The 19254-nt window shown below is 48.2% G+C and overlaps 1 protein-coding gene across 1 annotated transcript in view; it reads left to right on the forward strand.

The window, feature by feature from the left end:
* Positions 1–219: 219 nt before the first annotated feature.
* FBXO40 (F-box protein 40) overlaps positions 220–19254 on the forward strand; it is a 46479-nt gene continuing 27444 nt past the window's right edge. Inside the window, exon 1 of the mRNA XM_085621028.1 lies at positions 220–379. The gene's annotated coding sequence lies outside the window, so the exon portion shown is untranslated. The remainder of the gene's footprint in view (positions 380–19254) is intronic.

The following is a 19254-nucleotide window of genomic DNA, read 5'->3' on the forward strand; positions in this document are numbered from 1 at the left end:
CTGTTGGCAGGCACACTGTCTCTCCTCCCTTCCCTCTTTCCTCCCCCCATGGCGGCGCCCTCAGTGGTGACAGTGTTAACGCGCAGAGGCCAGAAAGAAAGGCCTGGAAAGCCGAGCCGCGGCGTGTCGCGGCCCAGCGGGCCTTGCTTTATTTTTAACCGCAGTAACATCTGAAATATGTGTGCACGCTGCTTCCTCGTCACCCCCGCCTGCTGCTGCGCTCCAGACCGCTGCACTGGACCCAAAACAACAAACACACGCGAGCAGAGACCCGCAGCAGTCCGCGCGCACACCTATGCACGAGGAGGGGCACCGCGTGCACACCACTCTGTGGACTTACAGGGCCCCGCGTGAACACCCGTGGACTTCCGGCCCCGAGGTAAGGAAGGCTTTGGGAATTCACACCAAAAGTTTCCAGGAAGCAGCGTGTGGCAGAGTTTAAGACCTTTAGCTGACTCCTCGAGACCTCCTTAAGTTGCTTGTTGGCTGAGACTAGCAATACCGCACACTGATTGAACCACAAAGCGGGAGCGCCTTGACGTTACTATTCTGCTTTCTAGGCGCTTCAGGGCTTTGGAGATGCTGTTTCCTGACTTGGAGATTTGTTTATTGGAGGGAAGCAGAATGAATGGGCGTCACAAGGGAGACCCAGGGGGCGACGGGGTGGAAGCCGGTGGTATTCTGGGATCAGTAGCCGTCGATCTGCAGGGAAAGGACGTGTAACTTGCACACGATCGCGCTTACTCTAGCCTTGATTGGCAGTTTGTTTTTATCTAATTAACTTGACGTTGTTATTGTGGTGGCCGACCCTTAATGTCCCAGTGATGTTAGTTTCTAAAGTGAAGCTGAAAGAGTGTCTCTGTGAGTTAAACCCTGGTTGCTGCCATTTGAGGTTATGTGGCGTCACAAATACGAATCTCGGCAGGGCCGACAGAGCGTGTCATCCTTACAAGGTCACCGTCCACTTCGTGACTCCTGTTGTCACCGACCCAGCAACCTGGCCCCTTAGATAGTGTTCGATACATTTCGGGGCCTACATCTCAATGGGAACTCCCAAGGTGACCCCAGGTGCGCGACTGCAGTCATGAGGATTCACTCAGTGTGGTGACATTTCACTGTGATCAAAGCTGCTAATAGGATGGTTTTGGGGGTAAACACAGAGTGTGGGTCTGCCGGGCAAGGTGTGTTGAACGCCCACAAGTGCACATCTGTGCTCCTCCTAGGGTGACCAACCGTCCGTAAATTTCACGAACAGTCCGTAATTTCGGCCGTCTGTCCGTTGTCCGTGAAGGATTCTTTAACGGACGCTATTTGTCCGTGATTTTAACTGGGCACCCCCACCTCCCTGCTTGACTCCGATGCAGTACCAAAGCTCAGATCCCCAGCAGCATTGGAAAGGCACAGCGGGATGGCCACCCTCACACCTTCCGCCCTTCATGAGCTGTTAAGAGGTGTTTGAAGGTGACTGAGAGGGAGGGCTGCAGCTTCAAGAGCAGGGGCATCTATTCAGATGCAAAGAGCCCTGAATGCGCCATGTCTCTGCAAGAGAGGCCTCACACATTCCTTTCCTGCCCAGGGCCCCAAACACCCTAGAACCGGCCCTGATTACACCAGGCAGCACGTGGTTCTCTTCACAGAGCTTAATTACTGTCACTAAATTGTAAGCAAACCTCGGTTCTTCAAACGTGCAGTCTATAATGTAATAAAATAAAGAAATGGCACAATCGCACCCACTCTGATTAACAAAGTATGGAGGACAATCAGTTAAATCAGTTCTCTTGGAGTATCTCCTTTAAGTACTGTACATCACAGTGGGGGATGGCAAAACTAACATTTTAGAAAGAGAGCCTGTTGTCTCGTGGTCTTGTCCAGGAGGGGGTGAGGAGCCCTACCCCACCCTGGAAGAGACCAAGATGACCTAGAATACTGCATGCCCACCCCTGTGCCCACCCTGGTGGATCCTGTTCCCCCTCCTGTGATGGCTCCTGCCCCCCCCCCCCAGTGATGGCTCCTGTCCCCCCATGTGGTGGCTTCTGCCCCCCCCCCTGTGATGGCTCCTGCCCCCCCCCCCCTGTGGTGGATCCTGTCTCCGCCCTGGGTGGCTTCTGTCCCAGTCCTGGAATGGCTCCTGCAGTGAGGGTGAAGTTCTTGATGGGCATCTTCTCAAAAAGGCTCAGCTCAAAATGAATATGAAAAGGTGGGCGAGTGAGTAAGTGAAGGGATGGCTGGATGGCTGGATGAATTAGTGAAAGGGTGAATGGATGAATGAACGATTGAATAGATGGATAATGAGAGAGGATGGATAGATTGATGAGTGAGTGGAAGGATGGATGAAAGAAAAGGTAAATAGCTGGATGTATGGGTGGAAGGGTAGCTGGATGGGTAAAAGGGTGGATGGATGAGTGAAAGGGTGGATGAGTGAAAAGGTGGATGATGAGTGAGTGAGTGGGTGGATGGATGGATGAGTGAAATGATGGATGGATTGAAGAATTGATAAGTGCAAGGGTGAATGGATGGACGGATGAGTAAAAGGGTGGATGTAAGGATGGATGAGTGAGTGAAAGGGAGGGTAAATCGACAAAAGGATGAATAGATGAGTGAAGGAGTGAAAGGATAGATGGATAAGAGAAAGGATGGATGAGTGATAGGGTCAATGGATGGATTCATGAGTGGATGAGTAGATGGATGGGTGGGTGGATGGAACGAAGGATGGCTAAGTGAAAGGATGGCTGGATGGGTGAAAGGGTAAATGGCTGGATGGATGAGTGAATGGATGGATGGGTGGAAGAGTGGATGGATGAGTGTACAGATAGATAGGGTGAAAGGATGGATGGCTGAGTGAAAGGATGGATGAAGGGATGGATGAGTGAAATGATAGATGGAAGGATACATGATGGATAGGTTTGCAAATGGTTGAATATGTTTGGATATGGCTGGGCCTACTTATATACTATTGCGCGGCCTCCTCTGATGTGTCTGTAAAACTTACCTATTGTCCTGAAGTTTTGTCCTGAATTTTGACCTCCTGTCCTGAATTTGTGTCCTGAATTTTGACCCTTTGTCCTGAATTTTTGCACTCACCGTCCTGAATTTGCACCAATGCCAGTTGGTCACCCTAGCTCCTCCGGGTCCGTAAATACAGATCCTGTCGGCGCTCCTAAGAATGGGCCACCGTCGACGTGTCGCGGGAGCACCTCGAGAATGCTTCGAGAGGGCCTGAACCCCAGAATCCAACCCCGACCCTAGGCATCAAAGGCCCTTTTCTGAATCTGAACTGTAGCTAACATCAATTAACCCGCCGACGCGTGAGGCTAAGTTTGGGGAATGCAGTAGGAGTCTTTCCTGTACCCTTTGAACATTCACCCTAAGGAAGAGGGCACCTCAGAAGTTGTACTTGTAGCCGCTGGCATTGGTTTTAAGTCCGGTTTGGGTGAGTTCTTAAGAAAACAAACTATTTTTGGTTGCTTTATTTTAATTGGGAAAAGCATTAACGGGCTTATGGGAAGTGGCTCTTATGATGACATCTGTAGTAGAGTATATATTTGAATCAATGTAGTGCTTCATACGCTGACGAGGCTGTAAAGCGCTTTGATTGATTGATGATTGATATAAGTGTTGTAGAGTTTATTTTTGAATTTATATAGTGCCTGTAACGAGGCCGCAAAGCGCTATGATTCACACCCAGTTCCAGGCACTCGTGAAGAGTGCATGGTTGAAAGGTGTGGCTGGCTGGCCTTGGCCGCCCGGTCTGAGATCTTGCCTTTGCCAGTGCAGGGCTTTGAAGCCAGGGGTGATCCAGAGAGCGCTAGATCTACGGATCTGCTTCGGCGGCAGATGCAGAGTTTATGATGGAGAATAAGTGTCCAGTGCTCTGGGGAGAGGATATCGAATCTGTCCTCCCTTTAAATGAAAGATTAGCCCAATTGCACATGTTTGTAACCTTCTTTCGGATATATTATCTGCCTTCCTTTAAAAAAATATATTAGACCAAGTTGCATATTTTGGGTCCAGATTGCTGCGTGCCTAGAAGCTGTCGAGTGGGGAAAGGCGGCTGCATCTTATCCTTTACAAGGAAAAAGCGAAAGGTCAAGGCACTAGAAGCCTGCACCAGTCAGTCTAGTGTTAAACAGAGGCATGGTGCAGTGAGCCAGGAACGTGACCTTCCTACGTCCCCACTAATTGGGAAAACCCCAAAACAACAAAAAACCAAATTGTCTCTGCACTCATATATTACCGTACGTTATTGTTCATCGGAATTCTGTATCCAAACGTTACAGCCGCACATAGAAGTCAACAATTGAATGTAGGACCTAGTACCGAACTCTTACTTCGCGGCAATAGAGGCGGCGCAGCAAGCCCTCCTCTGGTCCGGTACACCTAGAATAGCGTTGCATAAACTCACGCTGGGATGGTACGACGGAGGGATAGCACTCCCTGATATCCGCAAGTATTACTGGGCCGCTCATTTATCTGCGATAAACCAGGGGACGTACAGTGACGGTAACGACCCGGCTTACGGTATGGATAGATGGTTACTCCCAGGTGGGAACTATGAAGTCGCGCTCTATTCTAAACTCGGTAAACATCAGCTCACTGGGCCGACGAAACATTCTGTGCAAATATGGCATGCGGCGCAGCGTAAACTAGGTTGGTCCGATACTTTGACCTTGGCCACTCCATTGTGGGCATCGGAGAGACTGGGCAACTTGGGGCACACCAAGGGGTTCCATAGCTGGGACCTTATTGGCATCTCACAGGTCAAAGATTTGTGGGGGCCCGAGGGGATCAGACCCTTTGCTTACCTTCAGGACACATACGACCTGGCCCGCACTGAATACCTCAGATACATGCAGATTAGGCACTCCCTCCAGTCCAACATACCACCAGGAACTAAGCCCCCACAGGCCTCCCCCCTCGAGGACAGGTTGTTGGATGGCCACATGCCGGAGCACGCCATCTCCCTCACATATAAAAAACTAATCAATAATTCCCCTGATCCACTCGGGTCCCTAAAAGAGAAATGGGTGGCGGATGGACTTGAGATTGACGATGAGGACTGGGTATGGGCGCTGGCGTCCCCTAGAGAGGTGGCAATTGCGGCCAGATTTCGGCTCATACAACTGAAGATATTGCATAGAGTATACATCTCTTGCACTAGACTGCAGGCGATGGGAAGGGGGGGGGAGGGATTGTGCAGGCGGGGCTGCGGAGAGACCGGCTCCTTCTTCCATATCCTGTGGGACTGCCCGAGTGTGCGGAGGTACTGGAGGAGGGTGGTGTCTTGCATGCAGGAGGTATGGGAGGTAGAAATACGCCCAGAGGCGAAGAGATGCCTCCTCAACATCTGGGAACCCACAGACCTGCCTGCGAAAGGGAAACTCTGGGTCACACTGGGGCAAATGGTGGCTAAAAGGAACATTGCCTGCCTCTGGGGTGCATCCGCTCCGCCGAAATTGGCCGAATGGCAAAGAGACATGGACTGGTGTATGCTGCAGGAAAAGACGGTGTACACGGCACGAGGGTGCCCCCGGAAGTGGGGGGAGGTGTGGTCCAAATGGAATGAATACAGAGGTGACATCTGTGAGCCCCCGCAGGCCCGCCGCTCCGGCTTGGAGGCCATAGACTGAACATACTGACCGCTTCTAGCTAATTCACAGGAAACTCTAACTCATACTGTCACTGTGTGTCACCGGTGTTCGAATGACGTTAATGCGAAACCATTGACCATGTTGTTGATTTGTTTATTTTTGCAAATAAAAAGAAATTAAAAAAAAAAAAAAAAAAAAAAACAATTGAATGTAAATACATTAGCATAGTGCCTCCCAAAATCAAGGTAGCCGCCAGGTTACTGGAAACGCATTCTTCCTTTATTCTTTATTCTTTTGTTCATGATTCTTTTTAAAACCACAGCACAAAATTGATAGTGTGTCCCAATATCACAAACTGATGTCCGTTTTTTTTGTGATATTGGGACACACATTTCCCATTTACGGTTTAAAGATATTCCTGTGTCACAGTACTTTTGACTTATAGTATCTGTGCGTCTTCTCTCGAATTTACCAAGATTCACCTGGTATCAGTACTTCTCTTGCCACAGTAAACTTGACGTGAAGCGTCTGTGAGAGATACTTAAATATGCAGAAGCCTTGAAGAAGTCCCGCTGGGACGAAACGCGTCGCGTCGGCTATCAAGTTTGTGCAGTGGTTTTAAAAAGAATCACGAACAAAAGAATAAAGAATAAAGGAAGAATGCGTTTCCAGAATCCGATCGGCTAACTTGATTTATTTGGGAGGCACTATGCTAATGTTATTTACATTCAAATGTTGACTTCTATGTCCGGCTGTAACGTTTGGATACAAAATTCCGATGAACAATAACGTACGGTAATGTTTGAGTGCAGAGACCATTTTTTTTTTTGCATCTTATCCTTTCCATGGCCCTCGTGGCTTCTTTGAAATAGGCGAAGTGGCAAATGGCTCTGATAATCCACATGCCATGACGGTCTTGACCTTGGCATCATGTTAATCTTGGACAACGACCCCAACTACATTTGCGCTTCATGCTGTATGACAAGAGGGCTAGCTAGATTCACACAAGGAAATGACGTCATTTGTTTCCAGAAGGGTGAGCGTGGGCGTGAAGAGTGTTGCGAGTCCATTTCATTTTACTATATTATCATGTGCTGAGATCCCGGCATCGCGCTTCACCCCCAAATCGCTTGATTTTGGTCAAATTACTTCACCTCCCTTTGCTGTGAACTTGTGAGTATATTTACTACAAATGTGACTGATGTAAATATGTCAAATAAACAAGGAACGTATGCAGTGCTATTGAGTACTCTCCCAGTTCCAAGAGCGAGGAACATATTCAACATAAATGAATATTACGGGAGCACCCTGCAGCCAGGGGTGTAGCTGTCAATAGTTCAGCAGGTGTAATGGCGCCTGGACCCCAGGGTGTTAGTAGCCCAATGCACCCAAATTACAGCTGTAGTCTACAGTTCAGTCACCCAACTCATGCCTGCAGCAGGCAATCCAGCTGCAGAACTGACACTGCGCCATAGCAGCAATGCTCTGGTGGCAATCCAGCTGCAGATTTAACACTGCATCACATCAGCAATGCTCTGTCAATACAGCCACAGAGCTGACATTGCACCACATCAGCAGTGCTCTGATGGCAATCCAGCTGCAGAACTGCCACTGCGCCATATCAGCAATGCTCTAGTGGCAGTCCAGCTGCAGGCCTGACACTGCACCACATCATCAATGCTCTGGTGGCAATCCAGCTGCAGAACTGACACTGCATCGCATCAACAAGGCTCCGGTGGCAATACAGCTGCTGAACTGACACTGCAGCACAGCAGCAATGCTCGAAGTGCAATCCAGCTGCAGAACTGACACTGTGCCACAGCCGCAATGCTCTGGTGGCAATGCAGCTGCAGAACTGACACTGCATCATTTCAGTATCTATCAACAAAGACCTAGGACTTGGAAGGTAGAATCTTTTTTCTCTTAGCTGTGGATTAAATCCTATTACTTTAGGTATATACCACTCCCCACTTTTTTTGGAAAAAGGGTAGTCATCCACTACGCTAGCCACCTTCAATTGTAAAATAGGATTTTTACCTGTGGCAATCCCCCAGACAAACCTCAAGGTGCATGAATACATATAAACTACACCAAGTGTTATTTCAAATACAAATAGTAAAAGAAATAAGCAAAAAGAAAAAATGTGAGAAAAACAAGATGGCACCTCACGTGCGCAACACCAATTGAGCCTGCTGATTGGTACTCATCAGCTCTGCCCACTTTTATCATCATTGGTTACCATCATGTTTCAAAGAAAAATTCGAAGAGTGGACACTCTTCGAATTTTTCTTTGAAACATGATGGTAACCAATGATGATAAAAGTGGGCAGAGCTGATGAGTACCAATCAGCAGGCTCAATTGGTGTTGCGCACGTGAGGTGCCATCTTGTTTTTCTCACATTTTTTCTTTTTGCTTATTTCTTTTACTATTTGTATTTGAAATAACACTTGGTGTAGTTTATATGTATTCATGCACCTTGAGGTTTGTCTGGGGGATTGCCACAGGTAAAAATCCTATTTTACAATTGAAGGTGGCTAGCGTAGTGGATGACTACCCTTTTTCCAAAAAAAGTGGGGAGTGGTATATACCTAAAGTAATAGGATTTAATCCACAGCTAAGAGAAAAAAGATTCTACCTTCCAAGTCCTAGGTCTTTGTTGATAGATACTGATTGAGAGGAGGGCGGCCTAGGTTCTTTTTCCCTCTAAAGCTCCTCAGTGTGTATACACTGCACCATTTCAGCATTTGTCTGGTGGCAATCGAGCTGCAGAACTGACACTGCATCACATCAGCAAGACTCGTTGTGCAATCCAGCTGCAGAACTACTGACACTGCATCACAGCAACAATGCTCTGGTGGCAATCCAGATGCAGGCCTGACACTGCACCACAGCAGCAAAGCTCTGGTAGCAATCCAGATGCAGAACTGACACTGCACCACAGCAGCAGTGCTCTGGTGGCAATCCAGCTGCAGAACTACTGACACTGCATCCCAGCAGCAATGCTCTGGTGGCAATCCAGCTGCAAAACTGACACTGCTCCATAGCAGCAATACTCGCAGTGCACCATGTACGTTCGGTTCAGACACTCTTGGGTTTTCCTGCATTGGCCATTTCTGTGCTCTTGCTTGGAGTGAATTTGAAAAAGGAGTTGTAGTAACGACGACACTACAGGGACAGCTGTCAGTGCAGGGGGTTCATACATTTGATGTAACCCATTTGGATCATGGGCATGGGTTGTCTACCAGAGCACTGTTTCACAAAGTCTGCGGTGTCTGCGTTTCTTTTCTGCGTTGCCTCCTGCGAATGAAAGCAGCGCACTGCCAAGCAGGTGCGATTCCTACTATAGCGGGCACTCCAGCGTACAGCACTCTACTGGTCTGCCAACGAGCTTCGAAGCCTTGTCAGGAGCCGAACCGTTGTTGAAATACAAACACTAGCCTACCACAATGCATTGTTTAGAAAAGGCCAGCTCTAAACCGTCAGGTACTGGAACGAATATCAGCTTTATGTTTATATGCCATTATACAGGGGACAGTATATCTAGTGAGAAGACACCTTGGTACAGAGTGTGCTCCGGTGACGATGTTTGAACCTGAGGAGACGGAGGGACTTGCTGAGCGTCTTGCAGCAGCACCTCATTCACACCGAGAAGTGCCCGAGTTCTCGCATTGAAAGTCAACGGCCGCAGAAAGAGACTCCCCCCAGCGCGTGCGTTCAGCGCAGGCGCCCAGGACCTGCCAGCTTGAAGTACTGACTCTTCTGATGGCTGTCTGTCTGTCAGTCTGTCCGGGGTGCGGCACCCCTTCTCTTTTTCAGCAGGAGGTTTATATAGTTCCTGAAGTAGGTGATTTTTAGGTTTCGGTTTGAACTTGAAATATTGTGTTGGAAGGTCGTAAGTGGCGAATACATAAACAAGCATTTGCAATGCAACAGGTCTCAAATTTACGCGAGTTTGAGCTGATGACAATGCCTTTTATTTATGTTTTGGTTTTTGAAACATAAATAAAACGCATTGCCATTTACAATGCCAATAGCATAAACTCGAGTAAATGCGAGACCTATTGCATTGCAAATGCTTGTTTGTCTTGCATCTTACATTAGAGTTTGGCAGTCCTGTATTTGGACTTTTTCCTCTTCAGCAGTCTTGAGTTTCTCCTGCCCTGCGTTTTTACCAGTAGTATCCTCTCTGGCCTGTGTTTTTGCCTGCAGTATCCTCTCTGGTCTGTGCTTTGGTCCGGAGTATCTTCTCTGGCCTGTGTTTTTGCCAGCAGTAGCCTCCCTGGCCTGTGTTTTTCCCCGCAGTATCTTCTCTGGCCTGTGTTTTTGCCAACAGTATCCTCTCTGGCCTGTGTTTTTGCCCGCAGTAGCCTCTCTGGCCTGTGTTTTTGCCAGCAGTAGCCTCTCTGGCCTGTGTTTTTGCCAGCAGTAGCCTCTCTGGCCTGTGTTTTTGCCAACAGTATCCTCTCTGGCCTGTGTTTTTGCCAACAGTATCCTCTCTGGCCTGTGTTTTTGCCAGCAGTAGCCTCTCTGGCCTGTGCTTTTGCCCCAATGTATTACACTCCTCTTGTCTGTAAACAACAATGTATCACACTCCTCTTGTCTGTTGACTCTCCTCTTGTCTGTAAACAACAATGTATCACACTCCGCTTGTCTCTAACAACAATGTATCACACTACTCTTGTCTGTAAACCACAATGTATCACACTCCTCTTGTCTGTTGACTCTCCTCTTGTCTGTAACAACAATGTATCACACTCCTCTTGTCTGTAACAACAATGTATCACACTCCTCTTGTCTGTAAACCACAATGTATCACACTCCTCTTGTCTGTAACAACAATGTATCACACTCCTCTTGTCTGTAACAACAATGTATCACACTCCTCTTGTCTGTAACAACAATGTATCACACTCCTTTTGTCTGTAACAACAATGTATCACATTCCTCTTGTCTGTAACAACAATGTGCCACACTCCTCTTGTCTGTAAACGACAATGTATCACACTCCTCTTGTCTGTAAACGACAATGCATCACACTCCTCTTGTCTGTAACAGCAATGTAACACACCCCTCTTGTATGTAAACAACAATGTGCCACACTCCTCTTGTCTGTAACAACAATGTATCACACCCCTCTTATCTGTAAACGACAATGTATCACACTCCTCTTGTCTGTAAACAACAAGGTACCACACTCCTCTTGTCTGTAAACAACAATGTATCTCACCCCTCTTGTCTGTAAACAACAATGTATCACACTCCTCTTGTCTGTAAACAACAAGGTACCACACTCCTCTTGTCTGTAACAACAATGTATCACACTCCTCTTGTCTGTAACAACAATGTATCACACCCCTCTTGTCTGTAACAACAATGCATCACACTCCTCTTGCTACTTCGTTTTGTATTGTTAGTGCGTTCCTACCACAAGTATGGCTTGTCCATCTCACTCTCGTTGTGAGGGGCTGAATTCTACTTGGTGGTTGCGCTGTGCAGTGGTGTAAAGGCATGACATGGAAGGTGCCTGCCGTCCTGCCTCATGAAGCTCCGTCATCTGTTTACTGTACATTTTAACATTTGAATGTCCTAACAAATCAGCAGTATAAAAGACTAATAGCACAAGTTTTTCTGACCAAAACTACAATCAGGAATGACATGTATTCCAATGTAGTTTCCGGTATACCACAGTGACTGATCTGCACTTCACACATGGCTGGAGCACCCATGCAAAGAAACATGCACTTCACACATGGCCAGGCCACTAATGCAAAGAGACATGCACTTCACACTTGGCCAATACATGCACTTCACACCTGGCCAGAGCACCCAGGTAAAGGAACATGCACTTCATACCTGGCTGGAGCACACGTGCAAAAAGACATGCACTTCACACATGACAGGAGCACCCATACAAAGAGACATGCACTGCACACATGGCCTGGGCACACATACAAAGAGACATGCACTTCACACATGGCCTGTGCACCTATACAATGAGACATGCACTTCCCACATGGCGGAAGCACCCATACAAAGAAACATGCACTTCACAAATGGCCGGGGTACCCATACAAAGAGACAAGCACTTCACACATGGTTGGTGCACCCATACAACGAGTCATGCACTTCACACATGGCCAGAGCACCCATACAAAGAAACATGCACTTCACAAATGGCCGGTGCACCAACAGAAAGAGACATGCACTTCACACAAGGCCGGTGCGCCCATGCAAAGAGAAATGCACTTCATAAGCCATATAAAGAGACATGCACTTCACACACGACAGGAGCACTCATACAAAGAGACATGCACTTCACAAATAGCTGGAGTGTCCATGCCAAGAGACATGCACTTCACACATGGCAGGAGCACCCATACAAAGAGACATGCACTCCACAAATGGCCGGGGCACCCATACAAAGAAACATGCACTTCACACATGACAGGAGCACCCATACAAAGAGACATGCACTTCACAAATGGCCGGGGCACCCATACAAAGAAACATGCACTTCACAAATGTCGGGTGCACCCATAGAGAGAGACATGCACTTCACACATGGCTGGTGCACCCATAGAAAGAGAAATCCACTTCACAAGCCATATAAAGAGACATGCACTTCACATACGACAGGAGCACCCACACAAAGAGACACGAACTTCACACATGGCTGGTGCACCCATATAAAGAGACATGCACTTCACACATGGCTGGAGTGTCCATGCCAAGAGACATGCACTTCACACGTGGCTGAAGCATCCATGCAAACAGACATGCACTTCACACATGACAGGAGCACCCATACAAAGAGACACACACTTCACACATGGCTGGTGCACCCATATAAAGAGACATGCACTTCACACATGGGCGGGCCACCAATGCAAAGAGACATGCACTTCACACATGGCCGGGCCACCAATGCAAAAAGACACGCACTTCACACATGGCCGGAGTACCCATGCAAAGAGACATGCAGTTCAAACATGGCTGGAATACCCATAAAAAGAGACATGCACTGTACACCTGGCTGGGCCACCAATGCAGAGAGATATGCACTTCACACCTGGCCGGAGTACCCATGCAAAGAAACATGCACTTCACAAGCCATACAAAGAAGCATGCACTTCACACGTGGCTGGTGCACCCATATAAAAGACTTGGCTGTCTGGGCCGTCTTAAATCCAGGGGTGTCCAGATGTGTAACATCGATATAATGTGCAGCATCTGGAACACTATGAGCAGCCACCCCGTCTTACAATGACGATAAGGACTACCGATGAAGGATGGTGAGCGAGGCAGGGAAAGGTGACGAGAAAGACACATAGAAGTAGTAGAAGAAGTGATACAGTAAAGGAAGGAGGAGACAGAGAAAGGCCGAAGGTAATGGCCGAAGGATGGAGCATTAACAGAGAGTTAGAGACAGATAACGTTCCCCGACACCTGCTGTGAATCCCTTTCCCTGAGTTACTTACCAGCCCTGGTTTTCCTTTGCATTCATAGTTTTGATTTTTCTAGTCTTAACTGCAAGTACCATCAGACAAAGAAATATAGGAACGAATGAGCCTCTCAGAACTAACACGAGGACCCTCAAAGTCCCTAAGGGAAGAGAGAGCATGAGGTGATAATAAGAGAGAAGCGGGGAAGAGGTAGGTGGAAGAGGGATATTGATCAAGGGAGAAGAAGGAATTGAGACAGTGTTTTGGCGAAGAAACTGAAGGCAGATTAGAGAGACAGAGAGAAGTAAGAAGACATGGAGAGAGAGTAAACATGAGCCTGAGAGGAAGAGGATGAGGCGGAGGAAGGAGTGAAGAGTGTCCTGGAGGGAGGCAGAGGGAGAGGCAAGGACAAAGAGCAGGCAGGAGAAAGAGGGAAGAGGGGGTGGGGGGAGGCAGTAGAAGGCAAGGGTCAAAGACCTGGAGTTATCTCAATTCAGTTGTCATTGAGAAGAGCTTCATATGATCATGTTTTCCTAACATTTGTAGTTTTGCATTTCATGTTATAAATACTGGACTGCAAATATCACAAACCACAGGAAAAGAAGGATTGAAATCCCTCAGGGATGGGTGTGGGTGTGGGTGCAAGGAGAAGAAAGATGGCAGAAGGCGATGGATAGCAAATTAGATGGAAATGAAGTGATGCCAGCAAATGCCCCCTGTGCCAGCCTCATGGCATTCAGCTGTTCCCTTATTACTGGCCTCCATGGTTTGTTACCCCGACATCGATCACCCCCCACGGTATTAGACTTCATAGATGGCACACTTCACCCACTGGCATCAAATGTGCATGGTTAAATCTCACAGCGCCAGCGTCCAAAGCCAGTCTCCATGCATCCCTTCTGCCCCAGTCACAGTGTTCAATGCCAGCCTCCAAGCACCATCACCTACCGCAGTGGCAGCATCCAGTGCCAGTGTTAATGCGCTCTTAGCTGGCACATCCCCAGTGCCAGCACCCAGTGCAAGACTCTATGCGCCCCATGTACCCCAATACCAGTATCGAATGCCAGCGTCCATTCACTCCCGCTTCCCCCAGTGCTGTCACCCAATGCCAACCTCCATGCACCCTTGCCTTTTCCAGTGCCAGTGGCCACTGCCAACCTCCATGCACCCCTTCCTCCCCAGTACCAGCACCCATTGACAGCCTCCATACACCCCAAACTACCCCAATGCCGGTATCAGCCTCCATTTATCCCACCTGTCCCAATAACAATTCCATATGTCAACCTCGAGGCACCCTACCTGCCCTGTGCCAGCCTTCATGCACCCTACCTGCCCCAGTACAAACACCCAGTGATCACCTCCACACATCCTGACCTGACTCACTGCCAGTGTCGAAGGCCAGCCTTCATGCATACCACCTGTCTCAAAAAGTTGCACCAATCTCCATCCACCCCACTGGTGCCAATACAAGCATCCTGTGCCAGCCCGCATGCACCGCAACTTCCCAAAGCCAGTGCCCTACTGCAGCCTCCATGTACCCCCACCTGCCCCAGTGACAGCATCCAATGCCAGTCTATACTTTCCCTCACCTGTCCCAGTACCAGCATCTAGTACCAACCTCTGAGCACTCCAGTAAGTACCCAAGGCCATTCTCTGTGCACCTCCACCGGCCCCAGTGACAATGTCCCATGGCAGCCTCCATAGCCTGGCCGCCCCATTTTCCACATCCATTGCCAGCCTCCATGCATGCTCACCTTCTCCATTAACAGCACCGAATACCACCCTCCACATGCCCACCTCCTGCTGTACCAGCACGCACTGACGGTCTCCATGCACCACCCCGGGTCCAAGTACCAGCACTTAATGCCAACCTGCACACCTCCACTTCCACCAGTATAAGCACCCAATGCCAGCCTCCATGCCACCTCACCTCCCCCACTGCCCGATTCCATTCTCCATGTACTCCACCGTTCCAGTGCCATCACTCCGCGCCAGTCTCCGTGTATATTCACCTCCACCAGTACCAGTGCCGAATCATTGCCTCTGAGCTATTTTTGTACACCCTCTTGGTCCTCTGCCCACTGGCTTCCTAACGGAGCCAATCATAAAATGTCAATTACTGTGATGCCACTTCCTGTGTCCTCATTCCTCAGACGCCACTTCCTGCTACGTCAGTTTCATCAATGGTCATGCCTCAAAGCTGAAGTGAGCCCGTCCCCACCTTGGGACATTTAGAAAAAAACCACAGGCTTAACTAGGGTGCTGAGGGCGCCTCCCACCACGGAGCCCTGGTACCGCTGCACCCGCTGCACCAATTATATCTACGACTGTGTAAACACTTTAACAGACCCGGGAACAGATAAGCGGCCCGGCTAGTTTCTCGGCACTATTCCTGACACTGCGGGTGCTGCAGCGTGGCAGTTTGACTGGCCTCCGGCCATCTTGTTCTTTCCATCCCAAACATAGAGCTGGGCAAACGCTTTCTTCGTGGAAACCCGCGCGCCATGCTCTGGTATTCGGAGGACAGCTGGCAAACAATGTCCCTTACGCAATTGTTTAATTACCCAAGCTCCCTGTTTGCTTGAGCTTGTAAGTGCAAGAGTAATCCAGACAATGTGGTTTCAATACGCACAATTAACTGTTCGCAGGCGGGCAATTTAAAAGTTAAGATAAATTCAGATTCAGAAAGAATAAAATATTAATTGGCGTGGTATTCTCCTCACATGCCTCTGCAGTTTCAAACTTACACCATAAAGGACAGGACGTTAATAGCACACAAAGTCCGCGAAAGAGCATGTAACACCCACATCTTTCTATGGAGCACAGGGGAAGGGAAGTTTTCATAAGGAAAGTGATTTTCCTTGCACAGAAGAACAGGCATTGCCAAAGGCTTATCTGTGAAAGTGTCTGGAAGCTTCCATCTATTCTCTCACCCATTCCTCCAGGCCTTCAGTTACTGAGAGAGGGGGTGTGGATTAGAAAACGAAGACCTCCGTTTTGTGTGCAATAAAATGAAATGAATAAATGTCCAGGCAGTGCTTTTACTTCTAACAAGAAAAAGTACTGTAATTCATAAACAACCAAATATTAAACTTAAAGTACACAAAGTAAACAGAACCTCTCGACTCTCTTAAACTACTAATCTGTGTATCCAAGGAGCCGCTTTCAGATGGGTCGCCCCTTTCATCACCAGAGGAACGCAAGACGTCCACCTGCCCCTCTTCACCTTCGAAGCCAGGGAAATCACCTGTGGAGTATCATAAGGAATCCTCGCTCAGCCCCACCCTCTTCAACACTTATATGACACCTCAAGCCAACATCGTCAAAACCCACGGACTCAACATCATATCCTACGCCAACGACACACAACTAAGCCTCTCCCTCTCCAAAGACCCCACCAGCACCAAGACCAACCTCCACAACTGCATGACAGCCGTCGCCAACTGGAGGAAGAACAGCTGCCTGAAGATCAACATGGACGATACAGACGTACCGATCTTCGGAAAGAATAGCTGCCCATGGAACACATCCTGGTGGCCCTCAGAACTCGGACGTACTTCTTCGCTCCACTGACCATACTAGGACCCTAGGCATCATTCTGGACAACAAGCTAACCATGATGACGCAGGTCAACTCCATCTCCATCTCCTCCTCCTGCTTCTTCATCTTCTGTATGCTTTGTAAGATATTCAAATGGCTACCCCAAAGTTCAAGACACCCCATCGCCCAGGCCCTCATCTGCAGTGGACCGGACTACCGCAGTGCTCTCTACACAGGGATAGGAGCTCACCACCTCTGACGCCTACAGGCCATACAGAAAGCTGCAGCCAGCCTCGTCCTGGACCTCCGTAGACAAACCCACATCACCCCCACCTCAGGGAACTCCACTGGCTCCTGGTACAGAAAGGATGCCAGTTGAGCTCCTGACCCATGCATACAAGGCCCTACACAACCGCATATGTGCCTACTTGAACCAACGACTGAGCATACATTTGTCCACCAGACACCACCACTCAGCATCCCTTTCTCTAACCCTCACCCCGGCTTCCAATGTAGCAGACGTGGAGGTTTCTCCTTTTCCTACCGATCAACGAAGACATGGAAGGAGCTACCCTTCCATCTATGGACTCCCCATCTCTTTCAGAGTTCTGAAAGTCCCTGAAGACCTGGCTATTTGGCTAATCAACTGCACCCTGCCAGCGGCTGGATACTCTCTCAGTTCACAAGAAGCGCTCTAAAAATCTACTGATTGATTGACTTCAAGAATAGTTCCCCATGCTAAAAAACATAAAACTCTTTCCTGGGATGTTTGTTATAGAGATGACCATGGAAAATCCCTTCCTATTACATTTGTCAGAGAGTTTAAAATGTAAAACTCATTCTTACTGTATTTGTTACTAGGTTACAGCAGGCAAAGCCCCTGCCTACTGTAGCTGAAACAGGATCTGTTTTAACAGTGTCTCTATCAGTTATGAGCAATGGGACTACTTTACAGGCAGAGTAACACAGCTGTTGACCATTCAAATCACCATAAAGAAGATACACAAAGGAGCAGACCAAAACACTTCTTTCTATACTCATTTTTAATTCTGGGAGCATTGGGAGGGTTTCCATTTACAGTGACCCTGCATCAGTGCACTTTCCGTGTTCATAGGTTGGGGAGCTCTACAGTTGTTGCATTAGGGAACATAGGCCTAAGTCAGGAACGTTTTGACAATAACTGATTGGAGTAATCCAGAGGGCTTTTGTGAACTGACCACTTATAATTACATCTATGCTATTCATAGCCACATTCATGCTGTGATTCAGGAATTCTGTGGGAACTGGGCAATTTCAGTCACTCACAGAAACTCTCCTTCCCTCATTCGAAATATGGTGTCCATTTCCCCCCCCCCCAAAATAAATATGAAAATAAAGGGGTGCAGATGAAGCCAAAATCAGAACGCCAGAATGATAGGTCTTCACTGCATTGGCCTGGGTGTGGAGAGCCTGTCGTCTATTACAAATAGAAAAATACTCTTTGATCAATAGTTAGGTGTCACGATTCACTCCCTTTGCTCTCGTGCCCACCACCGAGGGGCCGAATTCTGGGGCTTTCCAGTGTTCTTATATGCTTCCAGACTCTCCCCTGCATGCATATCCTGACTTCCAGGCATTTGGACACCATTTAGGAATTGACATCCATTCCCAATCCATGCCGGGTTTTGTGGAAGCCAGTCTGCTCATGCTGGAAACTCCATTACCTATAATCCCCTGCTCACTGCTTCGTCTCCACCCCTGCAGGCCAAGGATGGGTGGAGGAATTCAGCTCACCTGTGGCTGGCTGTGCTAGCCTGCTCACACCTGAATCATGATATTACTGTGAGCTCTTTTAAGCCCCAGCTCCCTTCAGCCCAGGGTTGGTCATTGTAGCTGTATGCCGGTGAGACCGATCCTTGTTTCCAGTGTTTCCTGAGCCTTTGATATCCTTGTTTCCAGTGTTTCCTGAGATTTAGTAATTCTCTGTTTCTGAACCAGCACTGCCTGCAGTGCTACCTTGACTCCTTGGCTTTAGTAATTCCCTGTTCCCGAACTAGCACTGTCTGCAGTGCTACCTGGTTTCCTGAGTTCCTGAGCTATAGTTATTCTTTGTTCCTGTTCCTGGGCTTCAGCTAATTCTTGCTCCTGATTTGCAGTGCTCTCTTGACTCCTTGTTCCCTGAGCTGTAGCTATTTCCTGTTTCCTTGAACTAGCACTGACTGCAGTGCTACCTTGACTCCTGAGCCTTAGCTCAATTTTTGTTCCTGCCTCAGCACTGCCTTCTATGCTACTTTGTTTTCTTGATTCCTGAACCTGCACTATTCTAGTAAACCCTTGAAGCCTCCCCTTCTTTATATCCTTTTCCAGTCCCTGGCTTTCTTCCCATTTCCTTGGTTCCTGTCCTAGTTTGCTGTCTTTCTATTCTGCTGTCTTGCCTCTGTTGCCTTGTATCTTTGTTACCTGCTTTCTGCCAAGTGTGCCCTGTGATTTCCTTCCTTTCCTGTTATGCACTCCTCCTTGCTAGCTCCTTGTCTATTGTGCTTGTGTTTAGTTCTACCCCCTTGCTGTTACTGCCTTACATGTTCCTGTTTGATCGCCAGGATCCGTGGGCAGAGCTCACTACCTAGGTGGTGTTTCTGTTCACTCTGAGTATTGTCTTTCAGTTACATTTATAACATCACCATAGGTATAAGCTCCACAGACC

The sequence above is a fragment of the Triturus cristatus genome, chromosome 8, assembly GCF_964204655.1.
Source record: "Triturus cristatus chromosome 8, aTriCri1.1, whole genome shotgun sequence".
NCBI classification, from domain to species: Eukaryota; Metazoa; Chordata; class Amphibia; order Caudata; family Salamandridae; genus Triturus; species Triturus cristatus.